Source organism: Scyliorhinus torazame, chromosome 5, assembly GCF_047496885.1.
Source record: "Scyliorhinus torazame isolate Kashiwa2021f chromosome 5, sScyTor2.1, whole genome shotgun sequence".
Lineage (NCBI taxonomy): Eukaryota > Metazoa > Chordata > Chondrichthyes > Carcharhiniformes > Scyliorhinidae > Scyliorhinus > Scyliorhinus torazame.
The window spans coordinates 239,360,249-239,366,795 of NC_092711.1; the positions used below are offsets into that span (position 1 = coordinate 239,360,249).

Here is a 6,547-nt window from a genome sequence, read left to right on the forward strand (position 1 = left end):
ACGGCCACATACGACCCACCCCTTCATTGGTCAAGCCCAATACGAGTGACTAAGATATGGCCCAATTAATTGGGGCCAAGTTCAAGGCCCGCCTAAAAGCGCGCGAAGCCCCTTCGGGTATAAGAAGAAGCCCTGAGAAAGAATCGCGCTCTTGGAATTGGCTCTCAAAGCGGAGAGACCCGTCCACCAGCTGCACCAGAAGCAAGTAAGTCCAAATTCAACGCTCGCTACCAGACGGACGACCTTAGCTGTTCTCCTGTATCACTTCGAACCCAACAGCCTCAGATCCGAACAACGGCCATTGTTCCTCTGACTGAGTGGGCACGCGAAGCTAAGTATAGGCATTAGCATTAGAGATAGTTTGGTTTGTAGTATTTTGTGCATGAGTAGATATTATTGTGTAAATGAATAGTATTGACTTTGAACTAACTAACTGGTGTATTGGCTCTTTGATCAGTATTCGGGTTTGAACCTTGTGGCGGTATCGAAAGATACCTGCCGACTCTAAAGCAAACATAATTAGAATTAAGGAAGGCGACCATATCGACCGCCATATTTATAACCAGATAAACAGAGCAACATTACTGGCGACATTTGACGGGACTCAACCGAGAAGTGGCCTAGTCACTCCGAGAGAACCCAAAAATTGAATTAGAATCCAATTGGAAACAGAAAAACCACAAGTATAAGACCAATACTGATCAAATCACCAAGATTCGGAAGTGTGTTATTTGCATGGACATTAGCAACGGCTTTTGGTCCATTCCATTGGATAAAGCATACCAATGTAAAACAGTCACTGGGGTGAAGCTGGTACTTCACCCCAGAGACCCCAGCCCACAGACACATGGGCACCCCTGAGAATCTATGTGGATGGCTCCTCCACAGTTTTAAACGGCAAAAGGATTACCAGTTGCGGTATTTATGTAGAGGACGCGGAGGGACGCGCCCTAGAAGAGATTTTGTTCAAATTGCCAGGACACTTAGGCTTGCAGGCAGCAGAACTAGCAGCCATAGCGTACGTTGTAGACCACCCCGACACATTCCCGACCCCAGCCGACATCTATTCTGACAGTTTATATGTTTGCAACAGTTTAACCGAATTCCTACCCCTGTGGGAAATTAGATGAATAGTTTCCGCAGACGGAAAGCCCCTACCCTCAGCCCCATTGCTCCAGCATATTCTGAAAACAGCCGAAGATAGGAAATATGGAATGATCAAAGTTCGTAGCCACCATCGTCCTTCCCGCCCTGGTAACGTTAAGGCAGATGCCCTAGCAAAAGCAGGTTCCAGACATGGTCACTTTTGGAACCCCCTCGAAAGCGGCCTAGTACACGCGGTTCAGGTTCACAGACCAACATTCAGGATTTAGCACAGGCCCGAAAAGAAGCCACACAGCTCAGGGAAGCTTTAAAATAGAACATAGACACAGAAAATTACAGCGCAGTACAGGCCCATTGGCCCTCTATGTTGCACCGACCTGTGAAGCCACTCTAAAGCCCAGCTACACTATTCCCTTATCATCCATACGTCTATCCAATGACCATTTGAATGCCCTTAGTGTTGGCAAGTCCACTACTGTTGCAGGCAGGGCATTCCACACCCTTACTACCCTCTGAGTAAAGAACCTACCTCTGACATCTGTCTTATATCTATCTCCCCTCAATTTAAAGCTATGTCCCCTTGTGCTAGACATCACTATCCGAGGAATAAGTCTCTCACTGTCCACCCTATCTAATTCTCTGATCAACTTGCATGCCTCAATTAAGTCATCTCTTAACCTTCTTCTCTCTAACGAAAACAGCCTTTCCTCATAAGATCTTCCCTCCATACCAGGCAACATTCTGGTAAATCTCCTCTGCACCCTTTCCAATGCTTCCACATCCTTCCTATAATGCGGCGACCAGAATTGCATGCAATACTCAAAATGCGGCCGCACCAGAGTTTTGTACAGCTGCCTATGAGAAGTATAAAAACGTTAACCACACATGACGGTGTGATTTTAAAAGATGGAATTTATGTAGTCCCCAGCCAGGACAGGAATCAAATTATTTGTCAGTTCCATGACAACCATGGACACCAAGGCATAGAAGCTAGCCTCGCCCACCTCAGATCTCTCTGCTGGTGGCTTGATTTAAAGTCTAATGTTACACATTACATTGAGAATTGCTTAATCTGTGCCCAGAACAATCCAGACAGATACACAAGAAAAGCTCAGCTAAGCCACACCCTCCCCGTTAATGGCCCCTGGACGAACTTTCAAATCGACTATATAGGACCCCTACCCCCCTGCAGGAATGGTTTCAAGTATGTGTTGGTGGTCATCAACGCCTTCACAAAATGGGTGGAAGCGTTTCCATCCCGAACAAACACTGCCAAAACGACAGCTAAAATCCTCACTCAGCACATCTTTACAAGATGGGGACTTCCACGCAGCATAGAGTCCGACCAAGGCTCACATTTTACAGGACGAGTGATGAAAAACGTCATTACAATTTTTGGCATAAAACAAAAATTCCATATTGCATACCACCCCCAATCAAGCGGCATAATAGAAAGGATGAACAGAACTTTAAAAATAACCCTCAGAAAAATGGTGCAACAACACAACAGCACCTGGGACACAGTTCTCCCATTTGTATTAATGGTCATTCAAAACACAGTATCCACGTCCACAGGATACACCCTCCACACCCTCATGACCGGACACCCCATGAAAGGGACAGAATATTTATTCGGACTGGATTTGGCCAGCCCCGCAGTCACCGCCCTCATGCATGAGAAAGCAGTACAACAGGTTCTTGAAAATGTGAAAGCAACCCAGCTCGCAGCAGCCGTTAGGCTTGGAACCTGCAAGAAACAAAGCAGAGTTTGCTTTGATAAGACAGTACATGCCACAGAGTGTGTAGTAGGGCAGCAAGTCATGCTATCCCTATACAACCCCAGTTCATTCCTTTCCCCTAAATTTGCCGGACCGTACTCCATCTCTGATTAAGTCAGCCCCTCTGTGTATAAAATTACCTATCCGAATGGCAAGTCTGCGTGGTTCCACATAAACCAGCTTAAGGCTTATGGTTCGCAGAACAACCATTCACACCACATTTCGCTTGCAGCAGCAGATGAACACGCCCCACCCACGAACGACATTCCTACCCCTCCCCCAACCTGTCGAGCCCATCCTCAGACACGACTACATCTCCACCCCCAGAGGCACAACTCCGCCTCCCCCTTCCTCCAACCGACAGCGATGACGACAGCCCCAGCACAGCACGCTATGATTACTCCCCTGCACCAGGCCCCACTCCCAGCGACTCCGAACATGATTCCAGCAACCCCGTTGAGATAAAGTATATTAAAGCCTCTGACCCAGACCCACCGCCCAACGATTATGGATTAACCCCTAGCAGCTCCAACCTCGATACAAAATTCTGGCACCGAGACAATTCGTTCAGGCTCATCCGGAATGATGAGATGGACCCCAATTCACCCCAAGCAGCTTTAGCGCACCTACTCCAGTCAAGAGTATGGCAGCCGGGAGAAGATGATGATATAGAGTCTGTTTCCCACCAAACAAATCCCTTTGCGACTCTGTTCGCTTTAGAGCAATGAGGTGTCCAGATGATGGTAAAAAGGAACCGATGGAGATTTACAGTGTCCTTTCTGATGGAACCTGCACCATGTTTGGAATGTATGTTTGTTAATGCGAATGTTAAATGTTGTTTGTTCATTTAAAGTTTTCATGGCTCCATGCTACCACTCTTTTAACGCCCAATGGCAGTTAGAGGAACTAGTTGGTCCGCAGACAAGCAATCTTAACTGCTCTTCTGATTTGAAGGTAGAAGTTAGCAACAGATGCAACCCCCACGACGATCACAAATTCTTACCGTTCTTGCCCGGTCACTCAGGCAGTGGAGTAACGGCACTGGTCCCCGCCCTGCCTGAGGACCCCCATCTGGTCAGCTACGCTCGGGTAGTGCACTGGCCACCATCCTACCCTGGGATTCCACCCATCCTTGCCCCGCTGCGGCTCATACGCACCCCATTTCGAACTTTTAGTTCAAAACTCTTTTGTTTGTTTTACGGCGACCCTTAGGTTGCTTTCCATATGCTATTTACATCCTCAAACACTGGGATGGTACATTTACCGCATCGCCCACACAGGCTGCGAGACTGCTCGCACTGTGTCAGTATTTTCTTCTCGGATGTCTTGTCCAAAAGTATTTGGCTTAAAAAAAAATGAGGGAGTCACAGATGGTGACCAATTATCAGGGGTGATTGGCAATAAAAGAACAGGCAGACAGACATACGAGATCTTAAACAAGATAATAACAGGTATTATGCTTGTGTCCACAGAAATCCAGAACCACAGAAGCCTCAGGAAGACTACGGAAGAAAGAAAAGAACATGAAGGCAAACATCATGCTCTACATTTGGAACTTAGCAGGATCCCTACAGTTGCATGCGGACGCTACCACCCTGACCCCTACCACACAGGCCGTGAATGTTTCCCACCCCTGCCATACACTAGACCCCAAGATAGTTACTGATACACCAACCTGGACCACACCATTGGTCAACCTGTAGAATCACTACCAGTAATTGCGATACTCTGCAGTGTCGTTCAGACACTAAGACTCAGGAAATGGCGGAAGAAAGCCTCCCGCACTCTGGTATACACATTCAGATCCCCTATTTTTGAACTTCAACAAACCCCCCAACCCCTTTAAGTGAATTAAAGTACATCTGTTTTTCTGTGTGTTTGTTGTTCTAATAAAAGAAATATAAAACTCTGTGCGTGACTGCCAAGCCAGAGAAACCTGTGTTGCTATTATTGTACAGTTTAAAATGTTGTAAATTATTTTGGTTGATTAAGGATAGTTTAGTTAAGAACTGTTAGAGGTTTCAGTTTTTTTTATTTTTGTAATGCATGCCTGAATGTCATAGCACCCCATAGAATTTTATAATGATGTGTGTGCATAAAGTAATTTAGGTAAAAGTTTCAATCCATAGGACAGAGTAGTGTCATGCCTGTCCTTGCTTGTGTGTGCCCGACTTAGGAGGAGACCGAAGAAGATGCAGTAACTTGATCCTTCACTCTTCATGTTGAGGATCACAAGGAGGAAGTGTAGCCATCTGGGAAGGCCACTTCCAGAACACAAAATGGATACTCACAATGAATGAAGGGAACTATGGACAATATTAAGAAAGCAAGCAGGCACAGAGCCTTTATGCATATTGAAGAAATAGCTCCTAGACGGGACTGAAACTGTAGGGCAATTAACATATTGATGGCCCATCTCTGGGAACAAAGGAAAGACACTCAAGCAACCGATATAGCTCCAGACATTGCAGCGCCAGTTCCCCAAACCGAAAGCATAAACAAAGCAAGGCCAACGGCCACATAGGACCCGCCCAGCCATCAAGGCACCCACCCCTTCATTGGTCAAGATCAATACAAGTGACCAAGATATGGCCCAATTAATTGGGGTCAAGTTCAAAGATTGCCCAAAAGCACGCGAAGCCCCTTTGGGTATAAGAAGAATCCCCAAGACAGAATCGCTCTCTTGGAATTGGCTCTCAAAGCGGAGAGACCCTTCCACCAGCTACACCACAATGAAGTAAGTCTAAGGTCAACGCTCGCTACCAGACAGACGACCTTAGCTGTTCTCCTGTACCACTTCGAACCCAACAGCCTCAGATCCGAACAACGGCCATTGTTCCTCTGACCGAGTGGGCACCCGAAGTTAAGTATAGGCGTTAGCGTTAGAGATAGTTTAGTTTGTAGTATTTTGTGCATGAGTAGATATTACTGTGTGTGTAAATAAATAGCATTGACTTTGAACTAACTAACTGGTGTACCGGCTCTTTGATCAGTATTCGGGTTTGAACCTTGTGGCGGTATCGAAAGATACCTGCCGACTCCAAAGCAAACATAATTAGAATTAAGGAAGGCGACCATATCGACCACCATATTTATAACCAGATAAACAGAGCAACAGTAGGCAGCACTGTGCATCTAGTCCCAACCCCCATCCCACACACCCATAACCTCCCCCCCACCCCCACACCCAAGGGTGGCCTGTCTTTGGCAAGGTAAGATTTTAACTCATTCCAAACACATTGGGTTGCACAGAGTTAAAATTGAACCCTTTACATTTAATAATATTCCTTTATATTCTTGTTCCTCCATTTGCAGTTAATGTGCTTCAGTTTTCAGGTTTTAAATTTCTTCTTGTGAGGGATGTTTACAACAGATTTTTGCATCATCACCCAGTTCATATCATTATTTATCTCCCACATGAGTAATCCTAGTTTCCTGTACCTGCTATATTTTCATATCTCAGAGTTTCACCATTTCTTTAATCAGCTACCTCGCCTATTCTTAAATGAATATGTGGGGCCAAATTACTATCTCCCAATGGAAGTGCAAACCAGGTTATGAAATGCTGAATGTAACTTTTTATTTGCTGGAAAATTTCCCCTTGTTCTCCTGAGTCCATACCATTTCCACGTTGCCTCTTTGTGGGTCGCTAAGGCCTAGGATGC

General features: G+C 45.8%; 1 long non-coding RNA gene across 1 annotated transcript in view; it reads left to right on the forward strand.

Annotated features, from left to right (window-relative positions):
* The window catches only part of LOC140422756 (uncharacterized), an 86,365-nt gene extending 80,518 nt beyond the window's left edge, over nt 1-5,847 (forward strand). Inside the window, exon 3 of the long non-coding RNA XR_011947584.1 lies at nt 4,355-5,847. This is a non-coding gene — a long non-coding RNA (uncharacterized lncRNA). The remainder of the gene's footprint in view (nt 1-4,354) is intronic.
* Nucleotides 5,848-6,547: the final 700 nt, after the last annotated feature.